This window comes from Felis catus, chromosome C1 (assembly GCF_018350175.1).
Source record: "Felis catus isolate Fca126 chromosome C1, F.catus_Fca126_mat1.0, whole genome shotgun sequence".
Lineage (NCBI taxonomy): Eukaryota > Metazoa > Chordata > Mammalia > Carnivora > Felidae > Felis > Felis catus.
Window position 1 is genome coordinate 213,118,279 of NC_058375.1, and position 20,999 is coordinate 213,139,277.

Here is a 20,999-nt window from a genome sequence, read left to right on the forward strand (position 1 = left end):
CTCTGGGCTGATGGCTCAGAGCCTGGAGCCTGTTTCCGATTCTGTGTCTCCCTCTCTCTCTGCCCCTCCCCCGTTCATGCTCTGTCTCTCTCTGTCCCCAAAATAAATAAACGTTGAAAAAAAAAAATTTAAAAAAAAAAAAAAAGGCTGACTTAAGCATCTGCAGTGGTAACCTCAACCTCAACTCCTGGCTCAATACTGATGCAAGTAATCTGTTTAACAATCTCAGAAGGACGATGCAAATCAATGACTCGCTAATGGATCCTCATCTGAAAACAATCCCAAGTGTTAGAACCTTCACCGCAAGTTTTCCTTGCAGTGATTCTCAGAGTCTTGGTAGGCATCCGAACTGGTCCTTTCACTTTGAGATTCTTTTCCTTGGCGCCTCTGATCAGGTCAGCGCATACCTTCTCCAAAGATTGTACGTTGCGGCTGGTTAGAGTAATTCTAATTTGCTGAATCGCCACCTCCGGTTCCACAGGTGTCTTCCCGGTGGCTTTAAAAGCCACGGCTGCCTCGCGGCTTCCTGACCGACTTGTTCCTCGGCAACAGCGAACAGCGGTGAGACAGGAGCAGGAGCCGGGCCTCCAAAGCTCCGCTGTGGCTCCGAGCGCGTTTTCCTCAAAGAGCAAGATCTTCTTTATTAAAGAGCCTAGTACTTGAGTAGGCCTTAACTAAATTTTAGCTGAATAACGGTATGGTCTCACCCTTCATTTTACACATGAGGACACTCATAACAGTGACGGGACCTGTTCAACATCAAGAGCCATTTGTACAGTTGTGTCTCCAGTTCATCTTTCCATTAAGCTGGTCGGTCTCTGGCCCGTTAATTTTCTGGCCTTGTTTGATCCAAAGGGGCAACAAATGGCAAATAGCTACTTCTTTGCTTATCCTATGTCCAGACTGTGCTCCTAGTTTGTGTCCGCCACACTCCTAAGCCAGGACACCTTTCTAGAAAGGGGTTGTCAACAAAAGCAGTATTTTATTTCATTGTTCTCTCTTTAAGTTTTTATTTAAATTCCAGTTAACATACAGTGTAATATTAGTTTCAGGTGTACAATATAGTGATTCAACACTTCCCTACAACATCCGGTGATGATCACAAGTGCCCTCCTAATCCCCATTCCCCCACCCACCTCCCCTCTGGTAACCATCAGTTTGTTTTCTATAGTTAAGAGTCTGTTTCTTGGTCTGCCCCTCTCTTTTCTCCCTTTGCTTGTTTGTTTTGTTTCTGAAATTCTACATATGTGTGAAATCATGGTATTTGATGGTATCTTTCTCTGACGGACTTATTTTGCTTAGCATAATACTCTCTAGCCCCATCTACATCGTCGCAAATGGCAAGATTTCATTCTTTTTAATGGCTGTGATATTCCATTATATATACATATATATAATGTGTGTGTGTGTGTGTGTGTGTGTGTGTGTGTGTGTCTATCTTACATCATTCATCAGTCAGTGAACACTTGGGCTGTTTCCATAATTTGGCTATGGTAGATAACGCTGCCCTAAACATCAGCGTGCATATATCCCTTTGAATCAGTATTTCTGTATCCTTTGGTTAAATAGTAGTGCATTTGCTGGATTGTAGGGTAGTTCTATTTTTAGCTTTTTGAGGAAACTCCATACTATTTCTCTGGAGTGGCTGCAACAGTTCGCACTCCCACCAGTGCACGAGGGTTCCCCTTTCACATCCTTGCCAACACCTGTTGTTTTTTGCATTGATTTTAGCCATTCTGACACGTGGGAGGTGATAGCTCACTGTAGTTTTGATTTGTATTTCCTCGGTGATCAGTGATGTTGAGCATCTTTTCGTGTGTCTGTTGGCCATCTGTGGGTCTTCCAAAAGTAGTATTTTTCTAATCCCCAGAGCCTCTACAACACAGCCCACTACTGATGGGCATTTCCCATCTGTTTGCTGGGGTCTGGGCAGCTCCTTTGGTGCATGCACTCAGTGTTTTCCAAATCAGTGGGTTATTTATTTGCATCCGGGAGATAATTACTTTCCAAGATCTCAGGCATTACATACAGCTGGGACTTGGCGAAGAGTTGAAGAGACAGAAGGAGTTTCCCATTAAGTCATATTCCCAGGACCTGGTGTGAGCAGCCTCTGACTCCTGTGCCATGATCTCTCAGAAGCCCTGATTCATGTTCTAAAGATTAAGAGGTTCACAAGCATCAAAGGCTTTCGCTTATGAGGGGTATAAACTAGCCTGTCCAAAATAAGGGGGGGGGGGGTGACGGGTCCCTAAGCAAATTCCTTTCTTTGTTCTTAGATTAGAAGCCTTCAGGGTGAGAGGAAGGGCTATTCACTTACCTCACTGCCAGCCCCAGGAATCAGTCTCTCCTCCAAGCCCCTCTCGGGCATGTAGGACACACGGTTAGCAAGGCGATTCATTGTTCTTCCATGGTTTCCTGTGTAGGATGTCTGTTAACAAGCCAGTCCATAAATAAGCTCTTGAAGGGCAAGCATCAAAGTATCCCCCAAAGTCCCTGTCACAATGTTTGATAAATAAAGCCTATTGGTTTCAGATTAAATAATTGCGTTAGCTCGGGGAGTCTGGTGATTCTGACTTACACATGATTAGCATATAAACTTCATGAGGACAAGGAGCTTGTTTGGGATGGTTTTGCCGTATTCTTGGCGCCTAGAGCGGTTCCTGGTTCACTGCAGACACTCAGTAAGTATCACACAGAGGAGCGGATGGACAGCCGGATGGAGGGACAGATAGCGACAAGCCTGTATTTTGCTCCCGTGTGTGCTGATTTATTTTGAGAGAGAGCACGCAGGAGTGAGAAAGGAGCAGAGAGAGAAGGAGAGAGAGAGAATCCCAAGCGAGCTCTGTGCTGTCGGTGCAGACCCCGACTTGGGGCTTGATCTCACAAACCATGAGATCATGACCTGAACATCAGGAGTCAGACACTGAGCCACCCAGGTGCCCCTCGCATTGACGTTTTTAATCCTCCCAATTCTATCGTGAGGGAAATAGTTCTGCCCCAGGACATGGGGCTCAGAGAGGGTAAGGGCGCGTCGTCAGTTGTGAGACGGGAGCTCAGAGCCAGATCTGTGTGACTACAAAATCTTTTTTTATTGCTTTTGCTTTTGCGTATATTTTAGTCACTATGGCAGTGGCTCAGCATATCTGGAGTCCAACTCGGAAATCCAGCAAGTTTAGCTCCCGCTCAGATGATCGTGACGCAGATGGACCCGAGGCCACGCCGAGAAACACCGTCCTATACAAAACCGCCTCCACGAGACCGGTGTCCCCTTGCCACCTCGATGGGGTGTGGATCTGGGGAGAGCGGGGAGCCCTCCAACAGCGTGGCCTTCAGCAAAGGCCCACCCGAGGAGAGGGGTGTCTCCGGGGGTAATGCAGGACCTCACGACTGAGACAGTGTGAGCGCACCTGGAGACAGGATGTCCTCCCCAAAGGAAAGGTCCTCAGAAACCAAACTGACGGCCAAGCGGCAGGAGTGGGAGTGCCGTCCTGCAGCGGTCCCTTGGAGGAGTCTTTGTGGTACAAGCGATATGCGGCCCAGGCCCACTGGCCTCCGTCTCCAGGCTCTCCTAGACACGCCTCTGCGATTGCGACTCGCCATCAAAAAGGACTTGGGATTTGTCTAACTCTGGCAGCACCCCACTTTACGACATGCCTCTTTGCCGTCTTTCCTAGAGCCCTGTGATGGGCATACTGAGGAGCCCAGAGGCCACGATGCCCACTTTCCCCGGAAGGTGCCCCGCTGTGGCCCCAGCCTGAGACTGCGGCTCGTGTGACACGGCATTACCTGATGGCGCCCGGGAGTAGACGCCATCCGGGGGGTCCTGGCCCCGGATTCCCCAGGCCTCGGGCCGGCCCCACAGTGGCCTGAACACAGCCTCCCCTCTCTCGAGTGCTCTAAGGGGAACCGTGAGCAGTCAGCCCGGTCACACCTCCGCCAGCAGCCAGGGGAAGGCAAGAGGGTCACGCTCAGGGGCGGGGGAGGACGGCAGCACCAGATCCGCCATCAGCAGGCCACACGCATGCTGGAGCCGGCATCGCAGGGGCCCAGGACGAAATAATTCCATTCTTCTGAAAATAATTTGATCAACATATATTTGTAGTCGAAACGTTCTTGATGGGAAAAAATTAACAAGTTGCTAGACTTCCTTACATTTATTTTGTGCCTTAGAAATGTTTTATTTTGGGGCGCCTGGGTGACTCAGTCGGTCGGGCATCCGACTCCGGCTCAGGTCACGATCTCGCAGTTGGTGGGTTCGAGCCCCGCGTCGGGCCCTGTGCCGACAGCTCGGAGCCCGGAGCCCGCTTCGGATTCTGTGTCTCCTCCTCTGTCTTCCCCTCCCCTGCTCGTGCTCTGTCTCGCTCTGTCTCTCAATAATAAATAAACATTAAAAAATTTAAGAAAAGAAATGTGTTTATTTTTAATGGGAGCAAGGAAGGGCGTTAAGTGGAAGCACCATAATCTTTTTAGTGCCTGGAGTCTTCAAGGGCCCTGATCTAGGCCCGAATGGGGACAGGTAACCCGTGCTGGGCCCCTTCGTATTCCCAAGCCTCTGCTTCAACACAGCCAGGCTGTGGTGGTGGAGCCGCCACAAACAAGGAATATGGAAGAGCACTGCGTCTGAGCGGAAGCCAGCGGGAACAAACCAAACTACGGAGGTCAGATCCATAAACGACTGCGTTCAGCCCCTACTTCTGTACCACTTTAGAGAGGACCCAGGAAGCTCATTCACTCACGTATCGCCCTTTCTCCGGAGAACTTCTATAACCTTTGCAGTCCAGCCACCACTTCTGTTCCCTCGGCTAACTGGCATCTGTATCTTCATTTCTCCCCGAGGAACGGGCCACTTGCGGCCTCCGCTCAGGCACCGGTCGGCACCCTCCAGCCACAGGCCATGGGTATTGCGTCAGCGAGGAACCAACGACTCCCGTCAGGCCGACCCCGGCCGATAAGCCCCCACCCCGGGACACCTGTTCCGGCTACTGGGAACCACCCTCTCTTCCGTTTCCGATGTGGCCTGGATGTGATGCCAACCCAGAGGACGCCGAGCCAAGAGGCAGCTCTGTGCCTCGACTTCCAGACTTTGAAACGCCGTGAGCAGCAAAATGCTGCGCTTAAGCAAAACGCAAGCCGCTTGGAGTTGAATTGGGGCATCTGATACCAAAAGAGTACTTCCAGAGGCGACTTGCTCTTGTCACGGCCATGTCTTTAGCTGGACTTGGTCAATTCACGTTCCTATGCCCACCACTCCCAGGGCCCGAAGCAGTGGTTTTCAGACAAGGGGCACAGCTGCCCCGAGGAGGGAGGCATTTCACACATTGGTGGGGGCATTTTGGGGTGACTGGGGGCATTTCCACGATGTTTGGGGAACCCAAGCGGCACCCCTGGGGGGAGCCTGCCACACTGGACTATTGAAGAGCGTGGCTCCGGTGACACTGGTCTTGGTTCGCTTCAGACCTTTACCGAGAGCCGCTCATCATGTTGAAAACTCGCGTCGAAAATGACCACAGCACCGAGGACCCAAGTTGCTACCACGGCACACGTGCGCCAGCCGCAGGGCGCTGGCTGCCTGAAGGCCACACGCATCAGACTGGTGTAACCGGCCCAAGTGCTTACATGCGGAAATAGGTTTGGTTTTTACAAATCGCTTTCCTTTGATGTCTTCTTTTTATTACAGTTAGGGCATTATAATGATTATTTTAAAGTCATGTGGGCAAACAGGTTAAATTACCTGGGAATTTCGGGGTCCGTGAGTTCGAGCCCCGCGTCGGGCTCTGGGCTGATGGCCCAGAGCCTGGAGCCTGCTTCCGATTCTGTGTCTCTCTCTCTCTCTGCTCCTCCCCCGTTCATGCTCTGTCTCTCTCTGTCTCAAAAATAAATAAACGTTAAAAAAAAAATTAAAAAAAAAATTACCTGGGAATTTCATTTTAGGATAGGAAGGAGGACGTTACAAAACATGAGGCTAATGGGGCGCCTGGGTGGCGCAGTCGGTTAAGCGTCCGACTTCAGCCAGGTCACGATCTCGCGGTCCGTGAGTTCCAGCCCCGCGTCAGGCTCTGGGCTGACGGCTCGGAGCCTGGAGCCTGTTTCTGATTCTGTGTCTCCCTCTCTCTCTGCCCCTCCCCCGTTCATGCTCTGTCTCTCTCTGTCCCACAAATAAATAAACGTTGAAAAAAAAAAAATTAAAAAAAAAAAAAAACATGAGGCTAACAAGGACGTCTGGGAAGTTGGAGACTCGCCACCCAGGGCAGCTAGGCATCCTCAGTGGGGAGCCCCTCTGAGGCCTCCCCGTCTGTTCCTCCCCAGCAGCCTGGCCTCTGCTGGCTGCGTCGTCGGCAGGCTCTACCCTAAAAGGACATGTGAAGCCTGAGCAGGCAGAGAAAATGAATGGGCTCTTCTGGCTGGCGCCTGCGGCTCTCACAGCTTCCCGGAGGGAGGGAGTGGGGGCTATGGAGGGCCGGGGGCCAGGCAGCCTCCCAGGACAGGGCCTCACCCGGAGCTTGGGCTCCACTGTGGTTCCGGCCCCAGGAGCCCCCGATTAGAGAATCCAGAGCGAGGCAGACCTCCAAGTGCAAGTAAAGAACATTGCCAGAGGCACGCACACATTTCTATGACACAGATGGTTCTAGAAAATGTGAGTCAGGACAGACCAGAATCCTGAGGGCTCTTGGGGCCAAGATGGTGGGGGGGGGGGGTTGGGGGGAAGGAAATCTGTCCCCATCTTGGCTCCTTCCCCAGACCTGTGTTCTGGGTTTGGTGCCGTGAGTGGACATGGCAAAAGGCCTGCTCAGGAAGTTGTGTGGTCGCAGCTGGCCTGGCCTGAGACCTGGCCTCCCAAAGGCCTGGACAGCATAGACTCGAGGGGCTTTGGGGTCCAGACCAAGGCCTAGACACTACAGGGCAGTGCCACCATACTAAACCGCCATTCCAGAGTACCCCTGGATTCAGTGGTGGGTCAGCCAGCACCCCCGCCTTCCCAGAGGGAGGGCCACCCCCCAGGCCCCAGCACCCCTTCGGCACTTCCAGGCTCGCTCCAGGGAGAAGGCTGAGAAGGAGCTACCCTTGCACCTCCCTCCCCAGCTGTTCTTGGAACCAAAAATGTTTATTTACCAGCCTTTTGGTAGGTTCCTCCGGGAAGGGATCTCGTGGGAAGGCTCAAGGGGGAGACGGAGGCACAGGACAGGGTGATGATTCATCGCAGCTCATTCTGTGCCTCCCTGCCCAGTCCTACTGTGTGTGGAAGCCCAAGTCCAGATCATGTCAAAGTGAGTCTCCGTTCCAGCAGTCAGCCGGGCCACCCTTCCCTCCACCTCCTGCTAAGCTCCCCCAAAGATGCTGCCCTAAGCCTAGTCCTGTGGCCACCAGAGATATAGGGGTCTGTGGGTCTTTGCTGGACCACCTCTAGGTATGCCTTGACCTTGGGTCAAGACAGACAAGACAGGCAGGGTCAGAGTTCCATCCTTCCAGCTCAGGTACAGAGCTGGCCCGGGACAATGCTCTGGCACCTGCTCGAGGTAGAGTGCAGTGGATGGGCTGCGTGGGCCCGCTCACGTCCAGGCAAGCTGGTCTGCGCGACCAGACAGGCAGGGCAGCGCCAGCTGCCCACTGGCTCTCAGGACAGGGCCTTGAATCTATGTCTCCCCCAGGGTCACGTATGGAGAAGGTCAAGGAACATCGTGGGGCCGTGTGGACTGGGGTGGGCAGCAGAGACAGAGCTGGGTCCTTGAGCAGTGACAGCCTCCTGATGCTCCCAGCTCCCAAGACAACCCCTCCCCAGATGCCACCTGCTGGACCTACCCCCTGGATGCTTGTCTCCCTCCTCAGTGCTCCCAAATCAGAGTGCTCGGCGCAGGAAGTGCTTCTTGGTAGACACATCATCCGGGCGGATGTCAGCTGCCTCTCCTCCTCAGGCTGTCTCGGGTTTTCACCCTGTGCCCAATTATAAAGAGAACTCAGCTTCCTTTCAAGCGCCCCACTCATGAATGCCCCCAAAAGAAATGTGTAGATGGCATGAGGGGTTCTGAGGGGCTATATTCGCATGAGTTAGACGTGACCACAGATCTCCCTGGACAATCAAAGTGATAGTAGCTTAAATAAGGTAGAGGTTTGCTTCCCTCTGTTCATCACGTCTGTAGGCATTTAGAGCAGCCTGGCCCGGTGTGCCTCAGTGTCAGGGACCCAAGCTCCCTCCACCTTGTGGTGCTGTGTACTGGGCAGAATAGAGTCCCCACAGGGTTCACGTCCACCCAGAACCTCAGAATGTAACCTTATTTGCAAAGACGATCCTTGCAGGTAACCAGGAGGAAGTCAGACAGGAATAGGGGGAGGCCTTCAATCCAGCGGCGTCCTTATGGGAAGAGAGGAGGACACACAGAAACACAGACGCAGAGGGAAGGCCACGTGATGAGACGCAGCCAGGGAAGCATCTACAAGCGGAGGATGGCCCACAACCACCAAAGGCTGGAAGAAAGTTTCCAGAAGGAACCGACCCCGCCCACACCTTGATTTCAGACTTCTGGCTTCCAGAACTGTGAGAGAACATGCTTCCAAGAGAAAGAATATGCTTCTGTCACTTTAAGCCGCCCAGTTTGCGATCATTTGTTCTGGTGGCCCCACCAAACCAATAGGGCTACCATGTATGGACTCCTTCCCCAAGGTCACCTTGAGGTCCCACGTGGTACCTGCACTTCAAACACCCCATCTGCGTTTCCAGCGTCAAGAAGGAGAAAGGAGGAAGAAAACAAAGAAGACACAACTTTCCCCTGACGGTCGCATCCGGGATGTTGGATGCAGTCTCTGCTTTCATCCCCTTGGCCACAGTTGAATCACCTAGCAGCATGTGGCCGGTTAAAAATGGTTGCTTTTATTACTGTGGAGAAAGGGGAGAAGGGTAATTGGGCCCAATATTGCTCATGCTACTCCCTCCATTAGATGTTTCTGGCCCCCCAAACCCCCTGCTGACGGATCTAGCCCCACCGTGGTTTCCCAGAGTGGCTCCCCACCGGCTTTAACCGCCCCCCCATCCCTCCCCAGCTCCAATCCCCTTCTTTGTCAGGGCACTTCAGGTCAGTGCCAGCTCCCCCTCGTCTGGCACAGCCCACAGCCACCTCAGCGCTCAGAGGCAAAGGCCCTGGGGCACCCGGACTCCTGGGAAGGCGGAACACGAAGACCCCGGACTCCCGTCTGCTCCTCACCCCACCCTCAGCCCGAAGGACTTAGCCAAGTATTTCTTCCAAACAAGTCCAGGGCGCAGCCTATCAGAATATCTGGAGAAAGAAATTTCCTGCCTCTCCATACAAACGAGACTGTGTCATCTTTCCAGCCTGGCCGTGGTTGGTCGGAAGTCACCACTTCACGGCCCAGCGAGGGAAGCGTCCAGACTCAGAGCATCCCCCCGCCCCGCGCGCCCCCCCTCCCCCCCCACCCACCCCATCACCAGCCAGTAGGCCACGGGGAAGGAAGCAGCTGCGTCCAAGGGGCGCAGGCTTCCCCAGCCCAGCCGGATGTTCAAAGGCGATGGATTGCAGGGTCCCTTGGCAGCAGGAGGTTCCCCCCCCCCCCCCCCCGACCATGGACTTCTTTCACTCTCTGTGTGTTTTTCATGTGGTCCTGTTGACTCCAGAGCCCCTGTTCAGCAGTCCCAGAGAGCTCTGGGACTCTGCTTTAACAGCACCTGTCGGAGCTGGGGCCCACCGTATCCTGCAGCTGGTGGAACTGGAAGGCGGCCGCCAAGTGTCACCAAGCGGGGAGCACAGTCTTGATGTGTTAGTGTCGACGGCTGGGACGCCAAGGGGCCCAGAGAGCGTCCGTCCAGGCCTCAGGCTGTTGCAGTATTTGACGACGACGCCCCTTCTGTTTGCACCAGTGTCCCTGGAGCTTCCCCTGTTGGCTCTGCCCAGGCCCTCAGTTGGGCCATATTTGCCTGAGCCCGAAGGGATGGACACGGTTCCTATCACTTTTCCTGGACAGCTTTTTCGCCCCTAGAGGCTGCAAATACTCAGAGCAAGGGGTGACTTAACTCTATTTAGCAGAAACCTCTGAGCCCAGACAAGATGCTGCTACCAAGCCCGTTACTCCAAATCTCTGCCGACTTTGGCACCTCCCCCCAGGATCTTGGCAGGCCCTCCTGGGACCTGTTCCAGCCTGGAGTGAGAGAACCAGGCCGCTGCCCTGACTTACAGTAAGAGGGGGGAGGGGGTCCCAGAGCTGGAGGCCAGGCCGGGGCATGTGTCTGTGCCCCCCACCCCCACCTCTCCTCCTTGATGGGGAGTTCCAAGGCCCCGGGGGGGGGGGGGTGAGCCACCACCGCCCAGCCTGTGTGAGCCTGTGTGAGCCCAGAGTCATCCTTGCAAGTCAAGCGATCAGCGTGAACACGCTCAGCAAAGGAGCCCTTACCCGATACACACAGAGATGTTTTAGAAAGCCAAGGGCGGCGCGTAGCCACCCTGGAAGGACTGGAACCAGACACTCAGGGCCCCCAGACTCCAGGGAGAGCCCTGCCCTGGGGCTTAGCTCTGTGCAGGCCACCCACTTGGGGCCTAGCCATAGACAGAACTGACTTCCAGTCACTCCCACACAGAGCCAAAGGCAGAGCCCAGAGAAGAGCGTCAAGCGCAGAGCTAAAGGCGGGGCGGGAGTCCTCCTTCCAGCTTTGAGCGAGGGGCGAGGGGGGCTCCTCCTCTGACTTCCCGCTGACGGGAGCCAGCAAAGATCCTTTGGCTTAAGCTGGGTTTATACATATATATATATATATATATATATATATATATATATATATTTTTTTTTTTTTTAAACTTATTTTTTAAAGTAAGGCCACCCAACATGGGGCTCAAACTCACGACCCCAAGAAGTGTCACATTGCTCTACCGACTGCGCCAGCCTGGCGCCGCTGGCTTAAGCTGTTTTGAGAGGGGTTCCTGTCCCTGGACTTGAAGGAGTTGAGGCAGCAGGGAAAGCGAGGCCGTCCCGCCAAAGGGGGAGAGCTTGCAGCGAGCGGGGAGCCCGCATGGGGGCCCGGGGCCGGGGCCGGGGCGGGGGTGGGGGCGGCGACGGGAGGGCGGCCCGGGCGACTGATGGGAGGAAAGCAGCGATGCCCGGGCGGCCCGGTCCCCACTCCAGAGCGCGCGCGATTTCTGGGAACCTCTGCGCGCCCGACCGCTGCGCTGGCACAGCCGGAGTCCGGGTTCCTGGAAGTGACCGCCCGAGGGTGGGGCGGAGGGGCTGCGCCTGGGGCCTGGCAGGGGCCAGATTTCCGCCCCGCCCAGGCCCAGGTCGGGGTGGGACGGCCGCTGCCCTGCTGCGCTACCCCAGGGCCCCGGCTGACCCCATCCTTCCCTGAGCTGACCGTCGGCTGGGGGTCTACCCCCCGCAGCCCCGGCTCCCGCACCTCCCCCCCCCCCCCCCCGCAGCCCGCTCTGTCGGCGGGGCTGGCCTCGCGCGCTCTCCCCGCTGCCCCTGCGCTCCAGCGCCGTCCCAGCCCCTTCGCGGCGCCCACCGCCCGCAGCAACGCAGTCAGCAGGTGTGGGCGGGGCCAGAGAAGGCGCGCGTCCAACAGGTTCCCAGGTGACGCTGCTGAGGCCACTCTGGGGACCGCGCTTCGAAAGCCAGTGGCCGGTCCATACACATTCTCCCCTCACCGCCCGTTGTTTCACTTTTGGCTTCGTATGTCTGTTAGCAGCGAAAGGCTTTTGGTCCCAGGGCCAGACAGAAGTTCTACCTCCTGCCCTTGACCTCAGGTTCAGCTGAGCTCATGGATCATTCGCTAATGATGAGGAGAAGGGTAAAAAGGGAGATTTAATGTGACTGTGTGCACTTTCCATCATCAGGAATTATGCCTTTTATGAAGATGAATCTATTCCATCTTGTAGCTCAGTTATCGCCGTCTCACACTCCTTTCTGGTCCGTGTGGAGGTCTCACCAGGAGAGCAACAGTCACAAGGGAAAGCACTGGTGTTTAGGCTAAGGCAAGAGGAGGTCAGGGCGTGCTTAGTGGCTCACAAGAACTCCTTCTGCAGCATCCCATCCAAACGCCAGGGACAGCCACAAGACTAAAGACATTCTGTGTGTGCCTTGTCTTGCTGGTTCTCGAGATGTGTCAACAGCCGGGAAACCACCCAGATGCGGTCACTTTAGCATTTACTGCTCTGTGCTCACATCACATGCCGTGCAGTGTGCATTTTTAAGCTTGCTTAGAAGCTGGCGATATTCCTAAGAACCTTAAGCGTCTGTATCTATGAACACCAGCTGCTGTGAGTCCTACCAGTCTCTTGCAGATGTACACTTGCTTTGAAAAGATCTTGCTTCCATGGGGCACCTGACTGGCTCAGTTGGTAGAGCATATGACTCTTGATCTCGGAGTTGTGAGTTCAAGACCCGTGTTGGGTATAGATCCTACTCAAAAAAAAAAAAAAAAAAAAGATCTTGTCCCAGATTTGCTCTTCTGCAAGTTCATTAAAAAAAATTTTTTTTTAATGTTTATTTTTGAGAAAGAGAGACAGAGTGTGAGTGGGCAAGGGGTAGAGAGAGAGGGAGACATAAAATCCAAAGCAGGCCCCAGGCTCCAAGCCGTCAGCACAGAGCCCAATGCGGAGCTCGAACCCACGAACCATGACGTCGTGACCTGAGCCAAAGTGGGACGCTTCACCAACTGAGCCACCCAGATGCCCCTCTGGAAGTCCAAATAGCCTGCGTCTTTTTGCCAGCTTCATCAAGTCCACACGACAGTTGGGGACTGTGATGTAACTCACACCTCTGGGATAGGGCAAGGAAACCTGGCACTCGAAGCCAAGATGGACTCCAAGACTCCGGCCTCACCCACCGTCAGGACTCCCCTGCTTTCCTGCTCACTGATAACTCCCTTAGGGGATGGGGATGTGTATTCCCACTTGGGTATGCTCTCTTTCCACGAAATCAAGCAACCCTTGCGGACCAAAATCCAGTTCCTCCACCTCTGCATGGACTCTGAGCTAGGAAGACAGATGTATCTGAATCCCCCATACATCATGAGTTTTGGACAGTGACAAAACCCAACTTTCCTGGAAGGACTTTTTTTTTTTTTTTTTTTTTTTTTTGCCCAGGCAGTGGGTTGGCAGTAGTCCATCTTTTGATTTGCCCTCGGTATTTCAGTACGTTCCTCCTCCAACCTGCTGATTAGATCCAGGCCCTGTGCTTTCTCAGAAACATGCCCTTGGTCTGAACTCCCCCTGTTGGAGCTCCGAGATAAACTCAATCCAGCTGATTGCCAGGTTTGTCTGAGTGGGTCAGCCTGAAGGGCTTAATTTAGGTGGCTTCCCCCTCTCATCCAATTCATTCTCTTCGGGGGTTTTGACACAGTTCCTCTGTGTGTGGTTTCAGCTATTTGCCCTTCAGTAGAGAGAGAGGCCAGGCACTTGCCTGCGACAGCTGCAAAGATGACTTCATTTTAGAGCTGTGTCACTTTTGGATCTGCTTTCTCCAGCAACGGCAACAAAAGAAAAAGAAAATAAACAAATGGGACTACATCAAGCTAAAAAGCTTTTGCACAGCAAAAGAAAATAAAACCAAAAAGCAACTTACTGAATGGGAGAAGATACTTACAAACTTGATAAGGGGTGGCTATCCAAGATATGTAAAGGACTCAGACAATGGAATAACAAAAAGGCAAACCCTATTAAAAAATAGGCAGAGGACCTGAAGAGGCATTTTTCCAAAGAAGACATACAAGGTGGTCAACAGGCACGGGAAAAGATGCTCCACATCACTAACTAAACATCAGGGAAATGCGAATCAAAACCGCAATGAGATACCACCTCACACCTGTCAGAATGGTTATTATCAAAGAGATAAGAAATAACAAGTGTTGGCAAGGAAAAAAGGGAACCCAAGTGCACTGTTGGTGGGAATGTACATTCGTGCAGCCATCATGGAAAACCATATGTTGGAGGTTCCCCCCAAAATTGGAAACAGAACTATCATGTGATTCAGCAATTCTACTTTTGGGTATCTATCTGAAGAAATGAAAACACTAATTCAAAAAGATATATGTACCCGTACGTAATTGCCAAGATATGGGAGCAACCTAAGTGTTCACAGGCAAATGAATGGATAAGATGTGGTATATACATATATTCAATGGAATATTACTCAGCTATAAAAAGGAATGAAATCTTGACATTTGCAACAACATGGATGGACCTGGAGGGTATTATGCAAAATAAAATAAGTCAGACAAAGGAAGACAAATACCACGATTTCACTTATATGTGAAATCTAAAAAGCAAAAACAAATGAAGAAACAGAACAAAACAGAAACAAACTCAGAGATACAGAGAACAAACTGGTGGTTTCCAGAGGGGAGGGAAGTGGGGGGATGGGCCAAATAAATGAAGGGAATTAAGAGGTGCAAACTTCCAGTTATAAAATAAATAACAGGGATGCAATGTACATCATAGAGAATATAATCAATAATATTGTAATAATTTGGGGGCTCTTGGCTGGTTCAGTTGGTAGAGCATGCAACTGTTTATCTCAGCGTCATGAGTTCAAGCCCCATGTTGGATATAGAGAGTACTTAAAAAAAATTTTTTTAATATTGTGATAACTTTGTATAGTGACAGATGGTAACTCGACCTATTGTGATGAGCATTTTGTAATGTATAAAAATATAGAATCACTCTCTTGTACACTGAAACTAATATAATATTGTATGCCAATTATAATTCAATAAAAAATTAAAATGTTTGAAACTGGAAAAAAAAAACAAACTGTGTAGCATGGCACAGAGATGCATGGCCTCCCACCCCCAAGGTGTTCAAGGGCTAAGGTCCATAGAAGGGCTGCAGATGGCTCAGATTTGTCCCTTGAATGCAGAACTCAGCCAGTCCCTTTTATTTTCAGGGAAAGCTTGGTTAGCTCCCCTGAAGTATTGTGCATATTCCAAGAATTGAATTTGGGGTTGAGTTTTTTCCAGCAGCAACATTTTGATAATCCTAGAATTGGAGTGATGGGTTTATACAGATTCATTTCATTTCATTTCATTTATTTTGAAAGAGAGCGTGAGCAGGGGAGAGGCAGAGAGATAGGGAGAGAGAGAATCCCAAGCAGGCTCCACACTGTCAGCACAGAGCCCAACGTAGGGCTCAGTCCTACGAACTGTGAGATCATAACTGGAGGCAAGATCAGGCAAGATCAAGAGTTAGACACTTAGTCAACTGAGCCATCCAGGCACCAGAAAGTCATTGTGGGTGCATTGGCACTTTGGGAAAACTGGAGTTGTCAAGAAAAAACCAGTGGGATGTTTTGGTAGGCCTAAGAACTGGGAAGGGGAGGCATTGGTTTACCGTACTGCTCTGAACTCATGGATATACAGAGCAGAGTCAACATGGGCACTGCCCAGATGACACTTCAGATGGAAGCAGTTTGCCTTTGTGACAAAAATATTCTTTGTACTCATACCAGGACATATCACATTGACATTTTTTTTTTCCAATTTAGTGCTTGTATCACACAAGTGTTCAAGGAATTGAAGGAATTCTTAAAGTATAAAGAATGATAGCAATTTATCTACTGTTTCAAGTCATATCTGCTTGTTCCGGTATCACCCACAATCACAAAGGTACAAGTCAGAAACCAACCTAGATCCTTGACAACTTGAGATGATGGTAAGAAGCTACCTCTGGGTTTATTGTAAGAAAATTAACCTGACATTCTTAATTAATAACAAATCCCCTTGTTGAAGGCACTTTGAGTTGATATGCCATATACAGAAATTATGTCTACAATAGGATTCTTTGGGTTGCAAGTGACAGAAACCCAACTTGAATCCGTCTGAATAGAAAACTATTTGGTTGACTGGAGGGCTGCTGGAGCTGCTGTAGGAACGAGAACAGCTCTATGGAACTCAGAGTCTGGACCCAGGGATTTGACAACCCCAGCATCTTCTCTTTGCATCGCTCTGGGTGACAGCTTCATTTTCTCAGGCTTTTTTATGTGACAAAGGACATGGTTATAAGGCTACCCTGGAATCTCATTTTACAATAACCTGAACACAATTCAACAGAAAAATGCCTCGGAAAGACTCTCATTGGCTTAGCTTGAATCACATGCCCATCTTGGGCCAATCACCATGGTCAGAGATGCAGGGTAAGATTAGTCTATTCCCAGCTGTGTGACCAACCCCGTGGTCAGGTGTATTACCAGGAGGGACAGAGGTGATGGGCAGACAAAGATAATAGCCACCACAATGACCATAATCCTGGAAGTCAGGCAAATGCACCCAGAAGGCAAATGCAAAACAGGAGTGGTATTTATTGTAGCTAAGAGCCCAGGGTTCAAAGGCACAAGGACCTAGATTTGGTCCGGTTCCACCAGTCCCCTGCTGTGCGAACTCTGAGTTCTTAACCTCGCTGTACCTGCTGTTATTTATCTTGTCAAAGACAAAACTTGGACAAAGAGACTGATATGATTTAGCTTACTGCAGTAGAAAGCACCCCAGATCAGACATCAGCATGTACATTACCTCAGGTAAAGTACAACATTAATCTATACAATTCTGAAAATATTATCCATCTCATGGATGTGGCGTGAATTAAATAATTTATGTAATTCACTTAGCACAATGCTGGGCACACAGGGGGTTGTCATATTTAGCAAATAAAAATACAGGCCAATATAATGTCCTGTATATACATTAAAATAAACCAATAGTTGGGATATACTTATATTAAAAACTTATCTGAAATCCAAATTCAAAATTTAAGTGTTCTAGGGGCACCTGGGTGGCTCGGTCGGTTGAGTGTCCAACTTTGGCTCAGGTCATGATCTCACAGTTCCTGAGTTCGAGCCCCACGTCGGGCTCTGTGCTGACAGCTCAGAGCCTGGAGCCTGCCTCAGATTCTGTCTCCCTCTCTCTCTGCCCCTCCCCTGCTCATGCTCTGTCTCTGTCTCAAAAATAAAAATAAAAAACGTTTAAAAAAATTTAAGTGTTCTATATTTTGTCTGACGACCTTTGGCACACAGTGAACTGACAAATGTTAACTTATTGTGAACGGGAGATTTATTTTTTTTATTAAAAAAATTTTTCTTAATGTTTATTGAGAGAGACAGAGCATGAGCAAGGGAGAGACAGAGAGAGAGGGAGACACAGAATCCGAAGCAAACTCCAGGCTCTGAGCTGTCAGCACAGCCCAACTCAGCTGGAACTTACAAGCCGTGAGATCACGACCTGAGCCGATGTCAGAAGCTTAACCCACTGAACCACCCAGACATTTATTTTCAATACATACTACATGGACAGGATTTCTCTTCCTGCCAAATATAGCTTTTCTTTGAAGGCAATCTCAGATCCCAGAAGAGCAGTGGCAGGGTTGGAGGCCAGGGAGATGGTGGCCACAGACCATCTTAGGGCTTCTTTAAAATAAAGCTCACCTACCTTCTCCATGACTCTTCCCTGACTCTGGCCTTGACCGTCTTTTTGGAAGCATGAGGTGGAAACACGAAGACTCCCACGACAGAGCCTCAGTGCCTGGAAGGTCATGTCTCCAGCCACCTCCCCACCCTCCAGCTGAGCTGGAGACTGGTAGGTGCTCTTTCAGTGCTGTTTAACCTGAGCCCCGAAGCACCACGTGCAAGGAGAGGGAGGATTTGCGCTGTTCTATTTTTGAAAACCAAAATTTCACACGGGGCGGGGGAAGTTTCTTAAAATTCCCAGAAAGTGCTGCAGCGGGGTGGAAGGGTGAAGCGTAGGCAGATTTGGGGCGACATTTTTGGTTCCAAGGTAACTCTGAGTCCCTCCTGCGAACAGGAGTAACACCTGTTTTTCCACGACCACTCTGTATTGTATTCTCTGGCCGGTTTTGTTTTTCCCGGGATACAACGAGCTCCTTGAAGTTAGGTATTGAGCCCAGTCGGCTCATCCCCAGAGCCGGGCAGAGCGCCAGGCACCGCGTGTGTGGAAATGAACGAACGGGAAGTCGTGGAGAGGAGGACAGGGGAAGCCACCCCACAGCGAGCCTCACGCAGGGGCCACCGCGCCGCGAAATCCCGCTTCACTTCCGCTGCCGGGAGGCCTCAGAGCCCCAGCTCCCGAATCGCCCGCCTTTCCTCCCAGGATGCTCCGCGCCGGCTGCGTTCCGTGATTGGCTGCACCGCCCCCACGTGACGTCGAACTGGCGGCGCCGGTTGCCTGGGCGACAGCTGGAGAAGTGGCGGCGGAGCGGGTTTGGCGCGGGCGGCCGCGGCCGTGCAGCAGGTAAGCGCCTCCTCCGACGCGGCCCGGCCGCCCTGGAGGCTGCCATCCCCGGGCGGAAAGGAGCAGTGGTGGGGCCCGAGGGCCGAAGCTCTGCGGAGCCCTCGCCCCAGAGGAAAGCCAGCTTGGCAGCCGCTGCCGAACGCCCCACTTCTGGTCGGCCGTCCTGGGCTCTTACTCTGGCGTGGGCCCGAGGCGGCCTCCTGGGCAAACCGAGGACGGGCCCAGCCGCTTCCCGCAAGTAGTCTCTGATCTGTGCTGCAGTGGACCGAACTTGGAAGGGGCCGCCAGTCGTCCAGCTGGGTAGTGGCGGCACGAGCGGGTAGCCTGGGGCTTTTAGATCCATCCGCTCTGTTATCTGCCTCAGCTAACCTCCTCTCCAGACTTCATCCAGTCTAAGCCAAACTAGGATGCTAACACTGCAATTTCGTCTTCCAGACAAATCCCATAGTCTTCCCCTTATTCGATCAGCTTGTAGGTCCTAGAGCCCTATTCTACGGAAATTAGGAAGCAATCCTCAAGAATGGCTGAAGAAGTTTTGTCTAGTTTCTGCATAAAGTAGAGCAGTGGTTCTTAAACTCGAGTGTGCATAAAAGTCATCCGGGGAGTTTGTTTAAATCAGTTTCTGGGCATCGTGCTGCCATGGTGTTCAGTAAGATCAGGGTGGCGCTAGGAATTTTCATTTGCAGAAGCATCCCAGGCGATCCTGATTGAGGTGGTCCCAGCGTTTTGGGTAGTACTTGTGTAGTGGTTAATATCTGTCTGGACTTAAATTCGTACTTTTGTCACTTACTGGCTGGATTATTGGGAGCATCTCAACCTGTTTGAGCCTCAGTTACCTCATCTGTAAAATAATATAAATTATATTCATCTCTCAGTTTTGTTGTGACAATTAAATGTGAAGCATCTTGCATGTTGCCTGGCATACAGTAAACCCTTAGAGTGAACTTTTTTTTTTAATTTTTTTAACGTTTGTTTATTTTTGAGACAGAGAGAGACAGAGCATGAACAAGGGAGGGTCAAAAAGAGGGAGACACAGAATCTGAAACAGGCTCCAGGCTCTGAGCTGTCAGCACAGAGCCCGATGCGGGGCTCGAACTCACGGTCTGTGAGATCGTGACCTGAGCCGAAGTCGGCCACCCAACCGACTGAGCCACCCAGGCGCCCCTAAAGTGAACTTTTTATGATATAAAGGTTTAGATGAAATTCTCATTTCCAAGATGTCAGTAATAGAATATCCAACAGTGGCTCACATTCACTGAGAGATCATCACAGCAGAATCCCATTCAAATAGTGGTCTTGAAGAACTTCTCTGAGTGAGTGATGTTTATAAGCACAGGGATTAGCCAGGTGAAGAAAGAGGAGGAAAGTGTTGTAAGCAGCGAGAAGAGGATGTGCAAAGGCCCTGAGGTAGGAAGAGCTTGCATTCTCAAAAACAACAACGTTCTCTTGTTCTCTGGTCTTCAAAATTCTGTTCTCTCTGCTTGGACATCATTTGTTTGTAAATATCTTGGGTGTCTGTGATGCCTACCAGGCTCTGTTAGGTTCTGGAGACATCAAATTTAAATCCACCTCCCTGCCTTTGTAGACAGGGTGATAAGTATAGCAGTAGAGGTAAATGTAGAGTTCAGAGGAGAGAGCATTTCCTTGATAGGGAAGGAAGGGGAGGGGTTCATGGCAGACCTCCTGAAAGAGGTCAGTTTTGGGTTAAGTTACCCTGATGAGTCAGGTTTGTGGTGGGGCGAGTGCATCAGACAGACGGTTTGGAGTTGTGGAAGAGCATGTGGTGTGGGGGATATCGGAGGTTTGCTGCTGGTGGGCCTGCTGTGGGGCAGAGGTGGTGGGGGTCCTCAAACCGTAGCAGTCTTTCCTCAGGTCCCTGGCAGGCCTGCAGGTGCCAGGAAGGATAGGTGCACTCCCTGCTACATCCACGTCACTGTCTCCCTTCGTCAAAACCCCCAGCTCCTTTGAAGCACGTGCCCCGGCCTTTCCTCCCTGCCACCAACCTACTGGGGGCGCAGCTGCCCCTCAAAGGCTGTAACTCCTGGCTCACTGTCTGCCCCTCCACCTCCTCTCCTTCTGTTTGGGAGATTTCCCCATTCTGGCCACTCACTCCACTTTCTCCATCTTTTTTTTTTTTTCTTTTTAATGTTTATTTATTTGTTTTGAGAGAGAGAGAGAGAGAGAGAGAGAGAGAGAGAGACTCCCAAGCAGGCTCTGCACTGTCAGTGCAGAGCCCGACTCGGGCTCAATCTCACAAACAGTGAGATCGTGACCTGAGCCGAATTCAAGAGTCAAATTCTTAACTGATTGAGCCAGCCACGTACCCCTCTGCTTTCTTCATCTTTCAAGCGTCTTCTTCCTCCATTCCCTCTCTCCACTCCCTGCTGTGGCCACGAATGTCCTAATATGGCATCGCCTCCCAGATCAAGCACCTGTTCCATTCTGGTCACACTTTTTCTCTTTCAAGCTCACGTGAATGTGTCTCTGCCGCTGATCTCAGGCCCCGAGCCTCTTAAGCAGGTGTTTGACCCTGTTACGTTCTCACTGCTCTACGATCCCCTGTGCACCTCCCCCCTCCTCCAGCCTCAGTGTTCCATCACTGTTACACTGGCTTTCTCTTTTCCCTCTCTTCCAGAAAAAACCTCACCCTGGCTCACCTAACTCAGACGGCTGAAAGTGGCTGAAAAAACTGCAAAATTGTGCAGACTGGTTCCAGGTTTTAGATTCAAGTCCATGTGTCTTTTTTTTTTTTTTTTAATATTTATTTTTGAGA

General features: G+C 51.3%; 1 protein-coding gene, 1 long non-coding RNA gene and 1 pseudogene across 13 annotated transcripts in view; 1 reads left to right on the forward strand and 2 right to left on the reverse strand.

The window, feature by feature from the left end:
* Positions 1-85: 85 nt before the first annotated feature.
* LOC101082335 lies at positions 86-2,368 on the reverse strand (annotated as a pseudogene).
* A 2,027-nt stretch (positions 2,369-4,395) lies between these two features.
* On the reverse strand, positions 4,396-18,096 carry LOC109502928. 3 transcript variants are annotated; one of them, XR_002161845.3, is made up of 3 exons: positions 17,408-18,096; positions 7,798-7,929; positions 4,396-5,863 (listed from the first exon to the last, which is right to left on the reverse strand). It is a non-coding gene; the product is annotated as an uncharacterized LOC109502928 (long non-coding RNA). The 3 variants fall into 3 exon arrangements; XR_006583603.1 differs by lacking the exon at positions 17,408-18,096 and adding an exon at positions 8,267-9,383; XR_006583604.1 differs by lacking the exon at positions 4,396-5,863 and adding an exon at positions 6,119-6,145.
* Positions 18,097-18,108: 12 nt separating this feature from the next.
* The window catches only part of ARMC9 (armadillo repeat containing 9), a 148,101-nt gene continuing 145,210 nt past the window's right edge, over positions 18,109-20,999 (forward strand). For 9 of the 10 annotated variants that reach the window (XM_006935682.5, XM_006935684.5, XM_006935683.5 and 6 more), the window contains exon 1: positions 18,110-18,226. The gene's annotated coding sequence lies outside the window, so the exon portion shown is untranslated. Of the gene's footprint in view, positions 18,227-20,999 lie in introns of all 10 variants that reach the window. The other variant, XM_019838848.3, reaches the window with a different exon arrangement.